Source organism: Octopus sinensis, unplaced genomic scaffold (genome assembly GCF_006345805.1).
Source record: "Octopus sinensis unplaced genomic scaffold, ASM634580v1 Contig12811, whole genome shotgun sequence".
Classification (NCBI taxonomy): Eukaryota; Metazoa; Mollusca; class Cephalopoda; order Octopoda; family Octopodidae; genus Octopus; species Octopus sinensis.
Genome location: NW_021832752.1, coordinates 1 through 23,717, shown reverse-complemented (window position 1 = coordinate 23,717; position 23,717 = coordinate 1). Strand labels below are relative to the sequence as shown.

At 35.4% G+C, this 23,717-nt stretch overlaps 1 long non-coding RNA gene across 1 annotated transcript; it reads right to left on the bottom strand.

Annotated features, from left to right (window-relative positions):
• Positions 1-6,429: 6,429 nt before the first annotated feature.
• On the bottom strand, positions 6,430-19,507 carry LOC118761374. Its single transcript, XR_004997326.1, has 3 exons — positions 19,465-19,507; positions 7,796-7,800; positions 6,430-6,567 (listed from the first exon to the last, which is right to left on the bottom strand). It is a non-coding gene; the product is annotated as an uncharacterized LOC118761374 (long non-coding RNA).
• Between the last annotated feature and the right edge of the window lie 4,210 nt (positions 19,508-23,717).

Below are 23,717 nucleotides of genomic sequence, written 5' to 3'. Positions count from 1 at the left end.
AAGCAGACTAAGGTAACACTTATTTACTGCCCATGCTTCAGAACCCTGCAGAGGGCTCTTGCAGACCCAAGCAAGGCTGATTTTTGATAATGTCTTATCTTGGCATTCGTTCCCACATTTTTCAGCCATATCGGTAGCTGGGTACTGATATTTCAGTAATTTTCAACGGATGCTGCGTATACTTACTTTTTTTATCATTTCATTATGATATGTAAACCCCAACACTTTATGTCTGTCCCTGTATTGTCCCCAATATCCCATACCCGTGTGGAAAATAAATGAAACCCTTACCATTATTATTATTATTATTATTATTATTATTATTATTATTATTATTATTATTATTATTATTATTGAGTGAGAGAGCAGTGCATGCCATCAAAGTGACACTGGGGTAAAATATACGAAGCCCAATATACCCATCATGACTACCCGTCTGATAAGGTACCCCAGGCACATGCATCACAACCATATGTGCCGACATCGTGATCTCATATCAAGATAAACAGCACATGACTTTGCAGGTGGGGCCCAGTTAAGAATTTTCTTCAGGTTGAGTAGCCCATCAAGGTCTCTGAATAGGTTTTTAAGGATGTTGAAAGAACCACCCATGTTTCCAGAGGTGAATTATTCAAACCCCAAAGAATCCCCCCCAACACATGGCCATGATGCTCTCCCACTACTACTGCTCGTGATCAAGATGCACATATCGTCAGCCACTAAGGGACATGCTCAACTGGTTAAGGTCGAACAACTGACAAGCAAATCTGTGGTATTGAGCAGAATATTTGCTGTAGCCCATCTTTTATACCAAGATAAAACAATGTACATGATAACTCTTCCAATCAGTTAAGATCAAAGCCATGAGAGCCCTGCCTGGTACTGCATCAGGGCATTTATTATATTATTATTATTATTTTATTATTATTATTATTATTATTATTATTATTATTATATTATTATTATAATAATTATTATTATTACTATTATTAGTGAGTTATAAAGCAGTACATGCCATCAACGTAAAACTGGGGTACAAATATACGAAGCCCTGTATAATCATCATGACTATCCGTCTGATAAGGGGACATGAGTCACAACCGTATGCGCGCGACATGGTGATCTCATATCAACACAATCAGCGAGTTACCTCTATTTCCAGATCTTTGTATTTTGAAAGTTTCTCCATTTGTTTTAGAGAAAGATTGTCATCTGTTGGTATTGATACATCGATTAGAAAGCATTTTTTTCTTCGTGATCTCTGACAACCATATTCGGCCTATTGGCCTAAATTTCTCTGTGTGTGTGTTGGCATATCTCAGAGTATGGTTGCTTCCTCATATTATTATTATTATTGTTGTTGTTGTTATTATTATTACAACTATCATTATTATTACAACATTATTATTATTATTATTATTATTATTATTATTATTATTATTATTATTATTATTATTATTATTATTATTATTATTATTATAACAACTATCGTTATTATTATGTATATTAATTGAACGCCATTATATGCTATTTTAACGCCATTAGATGCTACAGGTTCGTTATATTTTTGTTTGGTGACAAGCCACCTCAAATCGCAAGAATCTCTCTTAGGTTTTTTGCAGAATATAAGAAATGGTACACAGTATTATGTAACTGATTTGATAGCTGTTTGAGTGTTGTACTAAATTCACCAATTACCCTCAGAACAATTGTCACTTTGGAATCCCACAATTTCTTGATCTATACCTAAGTCTCGATATTTCTCATTTTTTTTTGTTTTTCAGTTTATTTAGTTTTCATTCTGTAATCATACAGCATTGCAAAATCTTTGATCTTATACTGTTCTTGGTGTTTTTTGTCCGCTTCAGTCATGTCTGGATTCTTTGCTTCAGCATTAAAATCAGTCTTTATGAGAAAATCCCATACATTTATGTAATTTATTATTCTCTTTCAAAGCCTCCAGTTGGTGTTGTTCATACCAGTTTTTCCTGCTAATTTAAAGTCGCGCACTCGATTAACAGCTCAAGGATCTCTTTTACCGATACAATCATGCTTACGCTTATACTCTTCTTGCGCTAACTTACTGCATTCGTTTAAGAGCTAGTTTATACTATTGTTTCTCTTTCCACAGGTTCTGTGTTTGTCCACAGGCTGAGTTTTACCAATCTTTGCCCTTACTAACTTTGTTCTAATGGGCGGTTCCGGAGCAACTATAAAAACCGATTCAGGTTTCTCTATTTCGTCTGCCAGTCACAATCAACGTTCTTACTTTTAACAACCGCGGTTTGTTGTATGAATTGGCCATATAATACCATGACTTTCCATCTATTTACCCTGCGGTTCTCGTTTCTCTTGAACTCGCCTACTGTTTAATTAACCTTTTTTGATACTTCCGACCGCATGTGTAACTTAAGACAGATACAGTTACACAATTTTAATTATAAAATGATTGAGTTTGTTTTCAATTGATCTTCAAAACATTTTTATGTGAAAATGGTATTATTATGTAAGTTAAACGGGTTCAGGACCTAATATACACAAACTCAACAAACACACATAAGTTTATCTATCTATCTATCTATCTATCTATCTATCTATCTATCTATCTATCTATAAATAAATATATATATATATATATATGTATGTATATATGTATATACAAACACACACACACACATAATATATATAATAGAGAGAGAGAGAGAGAGAGAAAGAAAGAAAGAGAGATAGATAAATAGATAGATACTTATGTTTGTTCACATACATGCGTATAAAAACATTTACATAGACATATACACATACATAAATATATATATATATACACACACACATATGTATTTATTTATATTATATATAGATCGATAATATACGTATATACATATCCACATACATATAAGAACACACACACACACACACAATTATATATATATACATACACACACACACACATATATATATATATATATATATATATATATATATATATATATATATATATATATATATATTACATACATACATGTGTGTGGGTGGTGTGTGTTCATATATGCTTATATATCTATATATACAGAAACAACTAAAAACATCCTCGCTCAATGGAGGCGTCAGATGAACTGCTGCAGTACGAAAGTACTTCATATTTTATCTATATTAGTTATAGACTTATATTATAGTAAAATATCGTATATCCGTTTTACTAATTTGCACTGGAAGACAGATTTTCATACGGCTCCATTTGTTTATTTTTAAAACTCTCATACCGCTTCACGTTTATATTACTATTTTGACATGTTATTCCTCTAATTAAAAGATATTCACAATGAATGCCATACGTAAAGTTTATCGTTTTTATATATATATATATATGTGTGTTTATGTGTATGTGTTGTTTTATATTTGTTGGTTTTTGCGTTTGTTTTTCTATTGAACATTTTCTTTTTCAGTTCATTACGATTCTGACCCCCACGGTATCGACTGAAATAATATCTCTGATATTTTACAGATCCTCCTACAATTATAAAGAAAATCAAATTCCAGATGCTGAAAGAGAGTGAGAAAGAGAGAGTGAGAGAGAGAGAGTAAAATAAAGTTTTTTGTTCTTTTTTTAGTTTTAATTTGTTTAAACTATTCATAGATCAGAACCATGCTTCTAGTATTTTATAAGAGTTAGAAAAGACAGCGTAGAGATCCTTTTAATTTTTAGCATTATTATAAATAAAATAATATAATACGATTTGTTTCTTAGTCGATGGAAAGCACGCCATTTTTGGAACGTCTATAACATGGCGGATAAAAGTTTGCCCACAGAGTGTGTCACGTGATAATTATATTTACAACTGATTCATATAACACGACTTACCACAGGTACACGAATGTACATATAACTGCAGTTAATTTTGACCACGAAGAAAAAAACAAGTGACCCGCTGCACCCTTGCTTTCTCATCTTTATATATAAAAGTGAAGTTGTGTGTCTGTCTCCTACGATTTAGATTCTCAACTACTCCCACATTTTGCGGTGCAGTTTAACCAAAACCGGGTATCTTATAGTCGTGATTCATATCGAGCCCTTCTGGGTATTAGCGCGCGTCTACGAAGAGTCTACGATTTTAAAAAAAAATTACCATCATTTTTTTCCATTTTAATGCATTTTTTCGCTATTATATAAGGGAAGTAACTCTTTAAAAATGTCTACGATGAGTCAACGATTTAAAAAAAAAATTATCATCATTTTTTTCCATTTTTAATGCATTTTTTTGCTATTATATAAGGGAAGTAATTCTCTAAAAATGCTTATATAGTTATTTCCCTTACAAACCTGAGCAACGCCGGGCGATACTGCTAGTTATATATATATATATATATGTCCCTCTCTATGTCTGTCTCTCACACTGTCTACCTCCCCCCCTTTCTCTCTCTCTCTCTCTCTCTCTCTGGTTGTATATGTGTCTGTCTCTCACTACCTATATCTCTTTTTCTCTCTAGAGAAAAAATTCGTGAGACAGATAGAAAAAAACAGGGAGAAAAAACAAGTGATAAAGAGGTAGGACGGAGGAAGTCACATCTATAAATCTATCAACGAAGTTGCTGACGAGGGCAACGCCGATCATTATCCTGTTGAATTCCTCAACTGTCTGGAACTGTCCGGTATGCCGCTACACAACCTTCAATTGAAGGAGAGCGCAGTCATCGTTCTTTCTCAGAAGCCTGGATCAGCCAAGATTGCGCAATGGAACACGTATGGTTGTGACTGAACTTTATCCTCACATAATCGAAGTAAAGGAGACTTTGTATTTATTCCTAGAATGCCACTAATACCAACAGATGTTCTCTTTCGATTCAAACGATTGCAATTCCCGGTGAGAGTCAGTTATGCATTGACCATTAACAAGTCCCAAGCTCAAACACTGGAGGTTGTCGCTCTCCGTCCAGAAGACGGCTCTTTCTCACATGGTCAATTGTATGTAGGTTGTTCCAGAGTAGGAAGCTCATAAAAGATTATTCACAGATGCTTCAAACAAAAAAAGTTCTGTAAATGTTTTATAATTTTCGTACAATACATTTCTCTATTATCATCTATATTACTTTCTGCATTTAGATATTCTAAATAAATTTGTAAAGTTATGTTATACAATATTTAAATAATTTTTAGCAATTTTTATTATAAGGAAAACAGACATTACGAATGATGCCAACATGTGCCTTATAAATACATTTCAACGCCGTACAGATAGGGCCGAACGCCGAGAGGCCCGCTAGAATATGTACATATATAAATATATAATTATATATAAATATATATATATATATATATATATATATATATATATATATATATATATATATATATATATATATGTAAATATATCAATATATACATAATATACATATACATATATATGCGTGTGTGTGTGTGTGTGTATACACGACGGGCTTCTTTTCCGTCTGCCAATCCACTCACAAAGCTTTGGTCGGCGGAGACACTGTCCGAAGACGCCCCGTGGACCGAATCCGGAACCATCTGGCTGGTAAGTAAGCTACTTACCACACACACACACATATACACATACACACACACACATACACACACACATATGTACATATATGCATAACTCATATTATATATATATATATATATATATATATATATATATATTATATATATATAATTATATTAAGGGCATTACTATACGCTAGGAGGGACTCTTAAAGTCAAAACTACCATAATAAGCACATTGTACCCAACGCGAGGGAATGCAACTCTCGAAGCGAGCCTTTTAAACACAGATTCAGCCACAGATTATATGATTTCATAATTAGTGCAAAAAATTGCACTTTTTAATCGTCAGTGCAAGCATAATCAAGAAACATAAAAATGTGTCTTGATTATGCTTGCATAAAAGAGACCGATAGAATAAGTACTAGGCTTACAAAGAATAAGTCCTGGGTTCGATTTGCTCGGCTACAGGCGGTACCCCAGCATGACTGAAGCAGTAAGAAGAATAAAAGAAGGAATAAAAGAACATATATACTGTGGAAATAATAGGGATAAAAATTTAGAAAGATTTTCATACTGTTGGCTAGCATGCGTAATAAAGTCAATAGACAACATATTTTCATATATAATGCCCACCGGTATGAAAGTTTTTTCTAAATTTTCTACTCTTCCTATTTTCACAGTAAAATTTTCGTAGTTTAAAAATCTCTTTGGTACGCAGTTTTAATTTTTTATTATTATTTACTACTAAATTTAACTGCAACTGCGCAGTGGATTTGAAAATTATAATGCATAAATAAACAGCACGTGTGTTTTCGGTGCTATTTGCTGCATAACTTTGCATTAATTTTAGCCACCTCACTGATGAAGTACAGATGGCAAATTAATTTATTTGCACATTGATACAGAAATTTGCGTCTGAGGGTAACTACAAAAATATTTTTTTTTATTTTCATTCGCTTTGAAATTGCTTTTATCCGTGGTCTGGGCTTTGACTGCCCTTTCTAGCATGTAAGGTATCCTGTCAAAGGTTACCTCTTTCGTGTATAAATATTTAAATCGTTTATACACTATCATATATATATGTGTGTGTGTGTGTGTGTGTGTGTGTGTATGCATATACGTGTACACATGCATACATACATACATATATATACATACGAACGAATGTAATGTAGGTATGTAGCTATGTACGTTTGCATGTATGACTGTATAAACGATATTAAGAAAAAGGTTGTGCACTTGTAATATTCCACTTCTAATCTGTACATTGAATATCTTCCCCTCTTTAAGATAATTCCATCTCAATGTGTCTGTGCATTTTTTTTTTTTTTTTTTGCAGGTATATAACCTTTGCCGAGATCTTGAACAATTCTAGACAACGCTTGTTCCCCAAGTGCGGTACGAGACTTTGCGTGATTTTATCATCAATCCATAAGTTACACGCGTTTGTCATTCTTTTATCAAATTCTCATGATCAAAATTACTATCGATCTTTCAGTTTTATTTCCTTTTTTCGCTGCCCTTTCTTTCGTAAGACTTTCAAATATTTCCGTTTATCATTGTAGCTTTATATCTTCTACAATTATTCGCGCTACATGTTTCTGTATCGCCGGCAAAGGTGTAGTTGGACGGTAATTTGAATCAACGTTTCATTTCAATTTGATTTTGATATTTTTTCTTAATGTCCTATAAGATTTTCTTTTAGTTACCATAATGGCACTCTTCACCCATTGACATAAATTCATTTAGCTTTATTACTGTAGTTTCATGAAGATTTGTTTAATCTCCCAGCCTGTAGCTATAGACAAGGTCTATTCCAACAACCTTCTCGTTTCCAACCTTTATTAACTACACTCTAATCTTTGTGTTCGTGATGGTACAACCCTTCTGTATCTCAACATTTCAGAGTACTTTTCGCCATGCCTATCCATTGTGCTTAATCATTATGCATGGCATTATCCTCAAATTTCTCTTCAGACATTTGGTTTTCTTCAGGATTCAGATTTACAATATAATTTCTTTCACTTCCGTCATGATTATCAAATAAGCGCTTTTGGTTTCAAAATGGCGATTTCGCATATCCAGTTTATTTGTTACTTCTTACTTTTTAAGTGTAGTAAATTATTGCTTTAGCTCTTCAATCAATGTCTCAATTCCCATTATTTTTCGAGACATGTGGCTTATAATTTTTCTTTCAAGCTTTATAACTTTAATTTATAATATACACAATATATATCTTTAATATAATTATATTTACATACATATCGGTACATATATAAATTTACACACACACACACATACTCACACACATACGCATATATATACATATACATATACCTATACAAATACATACATATATATATATATGTGTGTGTGTGTGTGTGTGTGTATACGCACACACATAAACATGCATTATGAGTGAGTGTGTGTGTATAAGCAGGTGTGCTAAGTGCGCAACAATTTATTAGATAAGGTTGAAGCTAAGAATTCGAGCTAAGTTGAACTCCAGCAGACGCATGGTGCCGCCAGTTGAGTAACTATGCATGGGAGGTTTATTTATTACTCACAAGAAACAGCCAAAAATGTGTGGTGAGGTGTGGTGTGGTGAGAGTGAGAGAGAGAGAGACAAGAAAGAAGAGAGGAAGACAGGAAGACAGAGAAAGAATGAAAGAATGAAAGGAGAGAAAGAAAGAAAGAATGATAGAATGAAGGAAAGAACGAAAAAAAGACAGAATGAAAAAAATTAATGAAGGAGAGAATAAAAAGGAGAAAGAAATGAAGAGAGCAAAGAGAAGGAGGAGAAGGAAAGAGGGGTGAAAGAAAAAGAGCTGGAGGGGGAAGAGAGAAAGAGTAGAAAAACGAAAGAGAAGCGGTAAGCGAAAAAGAGCAAAGAAGAAAAAGACAGAGAAAATGGGAAGAATCAACCCAGTACTGAATGGCACTTTACTGAACGTCCCAGAAACAATGTATGATAAAGTTAACTTCAGCGAGGTTTGAACTCGTATCGCACAGACAAACGAAAGGAATACTTACAGGATTTTACCTAACGATCTACCGTCTCTGCCAATTTGCTCATCCGCCTCCTCCTCCTTCCCCCTCCTCCTTCTTCTCCGCCTCCTCCTCCTCCTCCTCCTCCTCCTCCTACTACTACTACTACTACTACTACTACTACTACTACCCCACCCGTTATTTACTTCCTCATCACCACCTTACCTGCCGAGAAATTCTTCTTTGATCTCAACCGCAACCGGTCACGTGATGTTAACCTTTCGTTCTGACATTTTTCTCTAAATATTTATCTAAACACTTAACATTGTATTTACCTTTAGCACCATTTACATACCGTTTCCTTTCTTTCTCATCCATCCATCCATCCATGCATGCATGTATATACATGTATATAAACGTGCATATATGCATGTATATGTATATTGTGTGTGCACATATATATATATAGGGGTGTGTTTGTATATATATGTATGTACATCTATATATATATATATATTATATATATATATATATATACAGAATATATATATATATACGTATATATATATATATACGTATATATATATATATATATATATAATATATATATAATATATATATATATATATCTACACACCACACATATATATATATATTATATATTATATATATATATATATATATATATATAATATATATATATATATATATATATATAATAAATGTGTGTTCATATATAGTTATGTACATATATATGGATATGTATTTATGAATGTATGTAAATGTATATGTGTAGCTATGTAGATATATACAGAAAGAGAGGGACAGAGAGAGAGAGAGTTGGGCACTGGGACTTCGGAAAGATTAATTGTATACACGTGTTAGAATCGCAGTACACGTACAGATGGAGTTAGTATGTTCCAATAGGAAATGGTTAAACAATATTGGAACACAAACAAATACATCTCACTTACGAATGGTTCGCCTCTTTAGGCCAGCATCTCTGGAATATTTTACTAGTAACACCTTGACTAATCAAACCTCAACGTTTGACTAAACTTAGGCTAGTTTAGAGCCTTACGTGAACATATGTCGAGTACAAATATACACCTATGTCATTTATTTACTCGTTGCTCTAGTTTCGATTCTAGCGTATCGTATATTTTTTTCTACTCTAGGTACAAGGCCCGAAAATTTTGGGGAAGGAACCTGACGATTAGATCGACACCAGTACGCAACGGGTATCTAATTTATCGACACCGAAAGGATGAAATGCAAAGTCGACCGCGGCGGAATTTGAACGCAGAACGTAAAGACAAACGAAATACTGCAAAGCATTTCGCCAGGCGTGCTAACGATACTACCAGCTTGCCGCCTTTCTAGCGTATCGTATACTTATTCTTTATTGCCCACTAGGGACTAAACATAGAGAGGACAAGCAAGGACAGTCAAAGAGATTAAGTTGATTATAACGACCACAGTGCGTAACTGGTACGTATTTAATCGACCCCGAAAGGATGAAAGGTAAAGTCGACCTCTATATTGCTTTTTCAAGATGTTTTTAAGAGGACCTCTCTGCCAAGTCAGATCATTAGGTCAGTTTATGGCTTCAATATTTCTATAGGGCCTAAGAAGACGGAACCTTTATTCAAATCTGCAAAATAAACACTCACTATTAGATATTAAATATTACTTAACTCTATAGTCATTACTGAACAATTTACTTGGTGAATAATTAGTGTACTAACTGCACAAACATTTCAGTCTTGTATAGATATAAATATTCTTTTCTACTCTAGGCACAGGGTCCAAAGTTTCTGGCGATGAGGACGGGTCGATTAGATCGATCGCAGTACGCAACTGATAATTAATTTATCGACCACGAAAGGATAAAAGGCAAAGACGACCTCGCCGCAACGTAACGGCAGACGAAATACGTATTTCTTTACTACCAACAAGGGGCTAAACACAGAGGACAAACAAGGACAGACAAACGGATCACGTCGATTATATCGATCCCAGTGCGTAACTGGTACTTAGTTAATCGACCCCGAAAGGATGAAAGGCAAAGTCGACCTCGGCGGAATTTGAACTCAGAACGTAACGGCAGTCGAAATATTGCAAAGCATTTCGCTCGGCGTGCTAACGTTTCTTATTTCTTTACTGCCTACAAGGGGCTACACACAAAGGGGACAAACAAGTACAGACAAACGGATTAAGTCGATTATATCGACACCAGTGCGTAACTGGTACTTATTTAATCGACCCCGAAAGGATGAAGGGCAAAGTCGACCTCGGCAGACGGAATACTGCAAAGCATTTCGCCCGGCGTGCTAACGTTTCTGCCTGCTCACCGCCTTCCACATTATATATTTTTCTACCACCTCGAATCATTACGATTCAAATCATATCCCGAGCAACCCATGTCGTCAGTAGGGAACAAGTATTTTCGGTACTGAATGGACCTGTCCACCTAGATACATCACTGCGTGCGGTTTTGAACCGGAATGGCCGTATATTTGTACCGGATATGGTGAGGTTGTTATGGTATTCCGTTGTAAAAGTGTGATGGTGTTGTAGTAGATACGTCGTGGTTAGGGTGACAGTTGCAGAATAAAATGATAGTGAAATGGAAGTCTACGGATGAGCAATAGTAGTAGTTCGGGTATTAGTGGTAGTAGCGGTAATGGTAAAGATAGAGGCGGTGGTGGTGGAATGGTAGTGGGGGTAGTGAGACTAGTGGTTGTGGTGGCCTTTGTGGTGGTGGTAGTAGTAGTGTTGATGGTGGCGGTTGTAGTGTTAATAGTTGTAGTGGTAGTGGTTGTAGTGGTGATGGCTGTACTGTTGGCGGTTGTTGTGGTAGTGGTTATACTGGTTGTAGTGGTAACGGTTGTAGTAGTAGTAGTAGTAGTTGTAGTGATAGTGGTTGTAATGGTAGTGGTGGTGGTTGTAGTGGTAGTGGTTGTAGTGGTGGTGGTTGTAGTGGTGGTATTAGTAGTGGTGATGGATGCAGTGGTAGTAATTGTAGTGGTGTTGGTGTTGGTGGTAGTGATGATGGTTGTAGTAGTTGTGATTGTAGTGGTAGTTGTTGTAAAGGTGATGGTGGTGGTGGTGGTGATGGTGGTGGTGGTGGTAGTGGTGGTGGTAGTAATGTTCTGGTTTAATGAATCTTTGGATGTTATGGAACAGATTATGTGGGCCCTAATGATGTTAATAATGTATATTTTTGCGGTTTGTGGTAATGGGGTGTCGGCGTGGTGGTGGTGGTGGTAGTGGCGTGTATGTATGTGTGTGTGTGTGTGTGTGTGTGGTATTAGGGTGATGATATGAGGCAGTCGTGTGTTAATGAGGTGGAGGCTTTACTGATGGTGAATCTGTGAAGAGGCGTGCGACGGTGTAGGTGGGGGTGATGTGAGGGTGGGGGTGGGGTGAGGTTGGTGGTGGGGGTGAGGTTGGTGGTGAGGTGTGATTATAATGGTTGTGATTTGGGGTTTGTTGTTGTTGTTGTCAGTGGTGGTAGTGGTAGTAATGGTGGTGTTTGTGGTGACGGTCATGATGATGGCTGCGGTGGTGGTAGTAGTGTTTGTGGTGGTGGTGTTGGTGGTGGTGGTAGTGGTAATGACGGTGGTTGTGGTTGTGATAGTAGCGGTGGTGGTGGTTGTAGTAGTAATAGTGGTTGTAATGACAGTGGTTGTGATTGTTGTAGTAGGGTGGTGGTGGTGGTGGTGGTGGTGGTAGTAATGACGGTGGTTTTGGTTGTGGCTGTGGTAGTAGTGGTGGTGGTGGTGATGGTGGTAGTAGTAGTGGTGGTGATGGTGGTGATGGTGGTGGTGGTGGTGGTGCTGGTGGCTGTGCTGATGGGGGTGATGGTGGTGGTTGTGGTGGTAGTGGTGATGGTGGTAGTAGTAGTGGTGCTGATGGGGGTGATGGTGGTGGTTGTGTTAGGTAATACAACTGACATAAAACTTGTAATAGACACAGCATAGTGTCGTCGGTGTCATATCGGTGCATATACTATATGGGTTTCAACAACAACAACAACAACAACGGTGATGGCGATGATGACAGCGTCATTAACAACATCAGCAACAACAACAAGATGACATCCTTATCAGCAACAACAACAACAACGGTGACGACAACGATAGTTTCAACAACGAGAGGCAAATAGTGTAATAAGAAGAAGAATCGCATAACCACCAACAGCTGTGAATATAACACGATGGAGCAAAGCGTCTAAGGAGAAAAAACAAGGACACTTTGGATGGTGTAGTTCTAGATACACTATGCCTGAAAATTGAAACATAAGACAGGATGGTCAAGACCGGAATGCCTTTGATAATAAATTGTTTTATAATGGCAGATCTACTGCTAAATAAGAGGAGCAACAACGATAACAACAAAAGCAGCAACAGTGGAGGCGCAATGGCCCAGTGGTTATGGCAGCGGACTCGCGGTCATAAGACCGCAGTTTCGATTCCCAGACCGGGCATTGTGAGTGTTTATTGAGCAAAAACACCTAAGCTCCACGAGACTCCGGCGGGGTGGGGGGGATGAACCACGCTGTACTCTTTCACCACAACGTTCTCTCACTTTTTCGTCCTACTTCTGCCACAAATCAGAGGAACCATGGTGTAACCCACTATGGTGGGGTAAACTTTCAGACCCTAGTTTAGATTGCGAATCCTCTATACCCCAGGATGGTTCATCTCTCCACCCGTTAAAAGCCACCGTTTACGGAATGAGGATAACAACGGAGCTTTCGCGCTCGTGCAACCGCCAGTCTATCGCGTGTGCTGGGTGAATCTTCAAGTTGCCACACGAATTCTTAGTAGCTTAGAGTAGGCTCGATTAGAGATTATTTTTTGTGGATAATGGCGTGAGTCCTGATTGGAAGAAGAAGACAGCGGCCGCACCAGTAATGTAAATGACCAGTAACAACTGAAGACCGGTGAAATGGACGCTCAATTTTCAAACTGCTAAATAGACTCCCAAGCAGTTTAATATATAGATAATTAGATAATTGGCCCGTGATACTGATGCTCAACTATGAAACTCTTTGAAAGGCGTTTAAATAGTCTTCCATTTACTCTGGCAGATAATAAAACAGATATGCTGACGCTCAACAGAGAAGCGGATAAACAGGCGCTCAAGTAATCAAAGAAATACTAACAATAATAAAACGTGTAGATGGTCGCTCAACAGACTGACAATTAAACAGGCGCTGAAGTAATCATACAGATGTATGGCCAAATAGGAAAACAGTGAGATGGGCGTTCAACAAACGGACGGCGAAACAGGCGCTCAGATAGTCATAGAGATACCCTAACGGGTAATAAAATAGTGAAGTGGGGGTTCAATACATGCGAAGTCAAACAAGCGCTCACGCATTGAAACAAGAACATTGTCAACGAGATGGACGATCAACATACACATAGTCAAACCAGCGCTCAAGATAGATGGACGTTCAACACACATAGTGAAACCAGCGCTCAAGTATTCGTAGTGCTACACTAGCCAGACAGAGAGAGGGAGTGGGGATCAGGTGAATTGTAGTTCAGATGAACAAAGAGGAACAAAATATCATTGCTTCAATGTCCTCAATAACCCTCAAATCCCCAGTGCTATTAGGGTCGTTCTGATACGTAATAGCAACAGCTTTATTTTAGAACAGGAAAACTTCATTAGTGAAAGTTTTTTTTAGTACATGATACCTACTTGTTTGATATATATATACATATATATATTATATATATATATATATATATATATTTATTATATATATATATATATATATATATAATATATATATATATATATATACATATATATATATTATATATATTTATTTATATATATATATATATATATATATAATACATATATATATATATATATATATATATAGATATATATATATATATATGTATTTATATATATATTATATATATATATGTGTGTGTGTGTGTATCTTAGGCGTAGCAATGCTAAGAACCTGGTGTTAGAACTCAATATTCCAATTTCTTATAGACACATACATTTGTTCACATATACATTATACACACACACACACAGATCACACACATACATATATTCATATACGTTTATAAACATGAATCTATACACACCCGTACACTTCCACACCCACACCCACACGCACATACAGTGACGTGTAAAGAGAGCGAGGAGTTATTTAAGAGAACCATATATCGTTATAAATTGTGTACTATTTTCTGAGTCGGCTGTAATCCAAATTTCCCTCATACAATATAAAGTTTGGCCCACTTCTCTGACCGAGATTTCGTATAAAAGGCTACAATGATAAGTTTATGTTCCAGCCATTACACTGTGCCCCAGAATGGTCGCAGTCTTCAAGGATTTAGTCGAACAAGTCGACCCCAGTACTTATTTTTTAAGGCTGTTATTTCCTTTATCAGCCTTTACGCCGATTCACGTTATGGAGACGTAAAAGAGCCAACGACATTTGTCAAACGTTCGTGAGTACCATGCACAAACAAAAAAAGATTTCTCTCCTCTTTCCTTTCCGTAGAAGAGCGATGGCTCGAAACGTCAAAGGCTCATCGATTTTTCTTGAGCGTCAAACTAACACACTGTGTTAGTTGTTCTTTCTCTTGCCTCTTCCACGTTACCGATTTTTCTGAACAGCTGGTAGTCACCTCGTTAAACATTCTAAATTAAACAAATATTAAATTTAGTTAAATAGTTAATAGCGGTACCTGTACATTAATACGAATGACACAAGTTTACTTATATTGTACTGTGCATGATATTAGTGTGCACAAGGTACTAGTAAGCTAGCTCGTAAATTTATGCGGATTATAGGAGGTTTTGGACCATCAGTGATGTACATGTATTAGCGGGTTAATCCTCCCCTAACGCCATGCGTTTTAATAGAATAGTTACAAATGGTGTATGTATATATAAGTTTATAGATAGATAAGTTTCTTTATTGGCCACACAGGGCTGCACACAGATGGGACAAGTTACAAGGTAGAGCTTTTCTTTTGGGGGATGAAAAAAAGGGGGTGGAGTAGGTTTTCGATCAAGAGGGATCGTAAAAGGGAAGAAAAGAACAAAAAAAATAAATAAATAAAAAATGAAAAAAATAAATAGAATAAAAAATAAAAAGAATAGAAGAAAAAAAGAAAGGGAAAAGGAACAAAAGAAAAGATAGATAGATATATAGATAGATAGATAGATAGATAGATAGATAGATAGATAGATAGATAGATAGATAGATAGATAGATATATAGATAGATAGATAGATAGATAGATAGATAGGTAGGTAGGTAGGTAGGTAGGTAGGTAGGTAGGTAAGTAGATAGGTAGGTAGCCAGGCAGGTAGGTAGGTAGGTAGGTAGGTAGGTAGGTAGGTAGGTAGGTAGGGAGGGAGGTAGGTAGGTAGATAGATAGATAGATAGATAGATAGATAGATAGATAGATAGATAGGTAGGTAGTTAGGTAGGTAGGTAGGTAGGTAGGTAGATAGGTAGGTAGCCAGGCAGGTAGGTAGGTAGGTAGGTAGGTAGGTAGGTAGGGAGGGAGGTAGGTAGGTAGATAGGTAAGTACGTAGGTAAGTACGTAGGTAGATAGATAGGTAGTTTGATTGATTGATACGTAGGTAGTTTGATTGATTGATAGATAGATAGTTAGATAGATAGATACGTGTGGGTTTTTATGCGTATGTATGTAATTGGAAGTGTTACGTATTAATGTGCGTGTAGGAGAGCGCGTAAATATATCTTACGTGCACATTCACAGTCATATGCAAACACGCGCGCGTATACACACATACACATATATATGTGTGTGTGTCTGTATGTATGTACGTATTGTCAGGTCACTTTCGAGTGCTACTGGTAACATGTAACCCAATACAACCTGTTGCATGGTTGGGTCACGGCGACTAAACTGGCAACCCTACCAAGCTTGCTTGGTGAGGAGGGTGTTTATTGGACACCCTGCGGGATGAAAAACAAAACCTGTCAAAGGGCGGAGGAACTCTTGAGAGTCAACGGCCATCCAATAAATGTCTTAAGGCTGTATCATGCGCGGAGACATAGAAATGATCGGACTGAATACCTGATCGCGCGGTTAAATCATTGGGAGTGAAGGACTCCTTGCCTTTGTTAGGGCATCCTCCTAGGAGAAGGTAACTCGGGTAACTGGGATAACTCCGACATAAAACCTGCGGCTCAGTGGTTACCGATGATGTTGACTTGTTCTTCTTTTCGGATTATGGCTGCTGTTGCTTAGTGAGTGGGATTGACTCAGTGCACAGCCTTTCCTCACTTAAAGAGAATCTTCTTGCACAGGCATTGCACGATAACAACATAAATTAAGCTTCGTGCAATGAAATTAAGCTACGAGGAGTCAGCCAGCATGGATTTATGTATGTATGTATGTATGTATGTATGTAATGTATGTATGTAGTATGTATATATGTATGTATGTATGTATGAATGTATGTATGTATGTATGTATGTATGTATACAGTCTCCAGCACTTTACAAGGTAAATACAATCTACATGGTGTGCATGCGTATGCGTGTGATGAAAAAAATGGCGTTGTCTAACAAATAAACAGGAAACCTCTAAATGTAATCGTACATCCGAGCAATTTGTGATAAGTTCATGAATGGGTAATGATTGTTGCAAGTGACTAAATTGACTAATGTTACTAAAGCGACTAATGGTGATATTGATTATGGAATAATAGTTGCGTGGTGGCTACAATAACCTTAAAGCAATTTTAGAAGTGAGAGTAGACGCAGTTATTGAAATGGTAATGACCTACGTTGATATAATCCAGACTAACTTAAATATATATATATATATATATATAATATATATATATATATATATTATATATATATTATATATATATATATATATATATTATATATATATATATATGCAATATATATATATAATATATATATATTACATAAATATATATATATATATATATATATTAATATATTATATATATATATAATATATTATATATATACATATATTATACATATATATATATAATATTATATATATATAATATATATACATGCATTATATATATATATAATATATATATATATATATTATATATATATATATATTGTACTTCTTTCAATCATTGGATTGTGGCCATGCTGAAGCACTACCCCGAAGAATTTTTACTCGAATGTATCGCCCCACCCAGTATTTATTTTTTCTAAAGTCTGATCTTGATTCTATCGGTCTCTTTTGCCGAACAGCTAAGTTACGGGGACGTAAGCGCACCAACACCGGTTGTCAAGCACAAACGCAAAACACACGCTCATAGATTTAGATGTGTATATATACACATGGGCTTCTTTCACTTACTGTCTACCAAATCCAGTAACAAGGCTGTGGTCAGCTGTAGTCAGCCCGAGGCTATAGTAGAAGACACTTGCCCAAGGAGTCACAAAGTCTAAGTGTAACCTGGGACGATGTGGTTGGGAAGCGAGGTGTGGATGTATGATAAGAATTTGTTATGTTCAGGTTTTGTCAGATGTAAAGACTTGGATTCTTTCTGAATATCCTGAGAATGTAAAGAGGGAAACACCAACAAGATCGCTAAGAAGATCTAGTTTACATTCCAGCAAGATGTGGTTCCTTGTCACAAAAGGGCAGTGGATCACAAATTTCTCAGGGATGAATTTAGGCACAGGTTTGGAGATAAGAACACTTGATCTCCTTCATCACCTGATTTGAACCCTTTAGACTTAAGCATCTGGAATAAACTGGTCAGAACAGCATGTGAGAAGGCCCACAGTAACCTGCAAGACCTTAGGATGTAGGAGAAAGACATTGATGAGGATTTCATTAAAAATGCTTGTGGTGCAATCAGGAAGAAGATTGAAGAAGTCATTGCCTAAAGGGGAGCAACTCTTTGTGCCTAACGGGTAGAATTTCAGCCAGAACTGTCTCTAGGAATTTCAAATAAAACTTTACGCTGCCATTCGAAATTTATTCCAATCTTTCGTGTGCTCTCAATCCTGATCTGTGGTTAATTATTTATGAAAATGTTATTTTCGTCCTTGGTCAACTTCATCGCGATTCTTCTCGTAAGCTTGGAGAGTAATCAACACTTTTTCCTTGTTCAAAGTAGAGTTTAATAGCTATGGAAAAACCTCTGATAATTCATTAAATTATCTTGAAGCATTCCTGAAATACAAATGTTCGAGGTTGAATATATATATATACATATATATATATATAATATATACATAATATATATATATATTATATATATATTATATATATATATAATATATGTGTGTGTGTGTGTGTATCTTAGGCGTTGCAATGCTAAGAACCTGGTGTTAGAACTCAATATTCCAATTTATATATATATATACATATGTATAATATATATATTAATATATATATATATATATAATAATATATATATATATATATATATATAATTATATATATATTATATATATATATATATATATATATATATATATATATATATTATATATATATTATATCCGAATTTGTGTTAATGTGTATAGAATAATATGTCAGTTGAATAAAGTTAAAACCTAGTCTGCTTTTCATGTTTTATATTGTTGTAATTTAAAAAGATGTAATTTTTTTTTTTTATAATGTTGAAGTATTTTAAACATTAAAAAAATGTTTTGTAATGCTCATAAAGTTCAATTACCGCTTTCATAGGTTCGCAGTAAACATCAAATTTCAAAGTGTACTTAATTGAACTCAACTGTCAGTTAAGTACATTTTGAAATCTGATGATTATTACGAACGTATGAAAGCGCTAATTGAACTTTATGGGCATTACAAAATACTTTTTAATGTTTAACACACTTCAGCATTATAAAAAAATTTATATCTTCTAAAATACCATAATAAAAAACGTGACAAGCAGACCAGGTTTTACCTTTATTCAACTGATACACACACACACACGCATATATATAATATATATATATATATATATATATATATATATATATACAACATACATACTAGCAGAAAGTCCGACCCCGGGCAGTTTTCTGCTACTCACTCGGTAATATTTTCACATTCGATTCTCAATTCTAATAATTTTTACGATATTTTACGTCTAATTATAGTGCTCACTTGCATAGTAATTATTGCTTTCATTATTTTATCGCAGTCATAATCTCTGTTTTTAAAGAGTCAATCTGTTTGTATATATTTATCATTAATAATTGGTAGAACTTACAGAGATGTGCATAGATAGATAGATAGATAGATAGATAGATAGATAGATAGATAGATAGATAGATAGATAGATAGATAGATAGATAGATAGATAGATAGATAGATAGATATAGATATAGATATAGGTAGGTAGATATATACATATAGATATAGGTAGGTAGGTAGATAGATAGATAGATAGATAGACAGACAGACAGACAGACAGACAGACAGACGGACGGACCGACACACACACACACACTCACACACACATGCACACACACACACACACACACACACAAAGTTTGGTGCTGTGAGAACACATGGGAATGGCGTTTCCTTATTTTTTCAAATATACCGAAATTTATAATGATCTAATACAACGATATCATTCATTCGACATATGTTGAAATATGTTGAAATATGCCAAAACAATTCCTCACAAACATATATTACTTTACATATAATTTATGTGTCAATTCTATAAGCCGCAACTTGCTAAAAAGCATATTTTGCTTTAAAGTAGTATCTCCTTGTAGACACAATTGTCGGTAATCATAGTATTTCGATTTCTTTCTGCCAAATATCTTTACATTAGACTTCTTTCGAATTCTAGATACTGCAACATACAGCTGACCTGTTGAGAAGAATTGTGTCGGAAGATATATTCCAATTTGTTCAAAAGTCTGTCCCTGTGCCTTGTTGCACGTCACAGTAAAAGCTGGCTTGATAGGAAATAGTTTGCGTGTAAATGTGAATAGAAATGTGGTATTCATGGGATTAGCAGAGTTGATCCTGCATAAGGACCAGAAGCAACCTCAGCCCCAATAACATGGTCATATAAACTGACAATGATATAACATGCGACATTGCGATGTCCATGTGTAGCATTTAAATTTGTCAGAAGCATTATGCATCAGTTTTTCTGCACTTTGAAAATGTGTGATGGAAATCCTGGTGGTGTAAGTTTGTTGATGAACTTGACTGGGGACCCGAGTTTCATTATCAACTATATGTGAGCTTCTGTATATTTTTAGCTCCCCAGGGATCCTGATCAACAGAAAATCGTTCACAAATCGTGCTGCTTCATTTATTGGAATAACAATGCTTCTATTTGCAAACCACACAGGGTTTGTGAAGTTATTTTTGTGGTCAGCTTATACAAAATCACATAGATCTGAAAGAGTACCACTGTCAAGGCAAAGGTCATTGGGTAGTTTGATACTGAATTCACCTAGGTTTTGTTCAACAGAAATGTTACCATTTCCTACATCAAAAAGGTAATTAGCAAAATCTCTTTCATCAGAATGACCTAGATTGGTTGTCAACCCCACTACTTCCACATGATCACAAAGAAAAGATCCCTTTAGTGTTGCATCAACAATTTGTGATCTGACACCATTATTTTGAAGTAGAATATTCTCCTCTCGAGATACTCTAACCAGTCGGTCATGTGTAGCGGAAACAGAATCATGTCTACGTCTCCGTGCATATTCAGGCATCTGTTTCAGTCGCTTTGCCCTGAAAGCTCATTAAGAACTAATTTGTTTAACGTGCTAGTAAGAGCAGCGATCATATAGTTGTTATCGTAAGGCTTATAGCGTTCCAAGTTGCCATACCAACAAAATCACTTCTTCATTTAAAAAAAAGAAATTATACCGGTATATTAAAGAATTTTCATTTTCTCAAAAATATTCATTCAACAACTCCGGAAACTGATAACCTTGAAATTGTACGTTGTATCAAAGTTCTACAGCTATTTTGTGCAATAGCATGCATTCATTCAACACAAAATCACCTAAAAATTATACCGGCATATTAAAAGATTTTCATTTTATCAAAAATATTCATTTAACGAACTTTAGAAACTGATAATATTCTTGAAATTGTATCTCGTATCAAAGTTATATATCTATTATTGAATTATTATTAATGAAAATAGAATCGAACGAAAATGAGAGACTGTTGCAAATAAAAACGTAAAATGTTGCTTGCAACGAGTTAATAGTACTCTCTTTTACGCTTTTACTTGTTTCAGTCATTTGACTGCGGCCATGCTGGAGCACCGCATTTAATCGAGCAACTCGACCCCGGGATTAATCTTTTTGTAAGCCCAGTACTTATTCTATCGGTCTCTTTTGCCGAACCGCTAAGTAAACGGGACATAACACCCAGCATCGCTGTCAAAGCAATGTTGGGGGACAACACAGACACACAAATACACACACGCCATATATATATATATTTATATTAAATTAGAGACAAACCACTATTATGCAAATCAGACAAAGACTTAAGCCAATACATAAATAATGTCTCATAGAAGTGCTGACACGAAACGATCGTAGTGTTATTTTTAATTAAATTTAATTATATAAATTATTTTATGTATTGGCTTAGTCTTTCTTTGTCTGATTTGCATAATAGTGGTTTTGTCCTAATTTAATATAATATAATATTTTACTATAAAATTGGATTCAATCCTAAATCTGATTTTTCCATGTAAATTTGGATTTATTCCCTAATATTTATCATATATATATATATATATATACATAAAAACGACGGGCTTCTTTTCAGTTTCCGTCTACTAAATCCACTCACAAGGCTTTGGTCGGCCCGTGGCTATAGTAGAAGACAGTTGCCCAAGGTGCCACGCAGTGGGACTGAACCCGGAACCATGTGGTTGGTAAACAAGCTACTTACCACACAGCCACTTCTGCGCCTAGTGTTTATTATTAAACATTAAATTCGACTCCGCAGTGAATCCAAGAAATATTTAAATTTGTGAAAAATTGGGCGCAGTGAACGCAATGAATACTTAAATTTGGAGTTTAAAAAATTCAACGAACTTCAGAAATCGAAATTATAGGAAATTTCTTAGAACATGTGTGTGTGTGTGTGTGTGTGTGTGTGTGTGTGTGTGTGTGTGTGTGTATGTGTGTGTGTGTTTGTGTGTGTGTGTATGTGTGTGTGTGTTGGAAGTCAACACACCGAGAAAACCAATTCCCTAAACTCAGTAAGCCGTTCTGAGTCCCAGAATGTTCTGTGCATGAATTTCCTTCTAGTAGATGAAGTTTTGCACAGCACAGGACCAAAGTTTCCAGGCAACCAGCTATAAATCCTTTTGCCAGCAGAGGTTGAAGAGACACACTGCACTTCAAGATTTTCACATCAACTTTGTTCTCTAACGAGAACTAGGAGTCTTTTATTCTTAGTGGTTCACATGCGCGAATAATTTAGGCTAGAGCAGACCTCAGAACAATAATGGCTAAATCATGGTTCCCCAGAATCCTGGGACTTCCGAAACAGAACCTCACTACCTGATGCTGTTTTAAGTCATACCAAGGACGTACGTGCATACATACATACATACATACATACATACATACATACATACATAAGTACATATATACATACGTACATATATACATACATACGTACATACATACATAAGTACATACATACATACATACATAAGTACATATATACATACATACGTACATATATATACATACATTCGTACATACATACATACATACATAAATACATACATACATACATACGTAAGTACATATATACATACATACGTACATACATACATACATACATACATACATACATACATACATACATACATAAATGCATACATACATACATGCATACATACATACATACATACTACATAAATGCATACATACATACATACATAAATACATACATACATAAATACATACATACATACATACATACGTAAGTACATATATACATACATACGTACATACACACGTACATACGTACATACATAAATACATAAATACATACATAAATACATAAATACATACATACCTAGGACATTCCGTAATGAAATCTGTTGGAAGGATAAACCCGGGAACAAAGAAATAGGAATCTAGAGTATGGTAGAAGCCATAGCCACTCATAATAAAAAGAATACTGGTGGAATGTCCACGTGAAGAGCTCAATAAA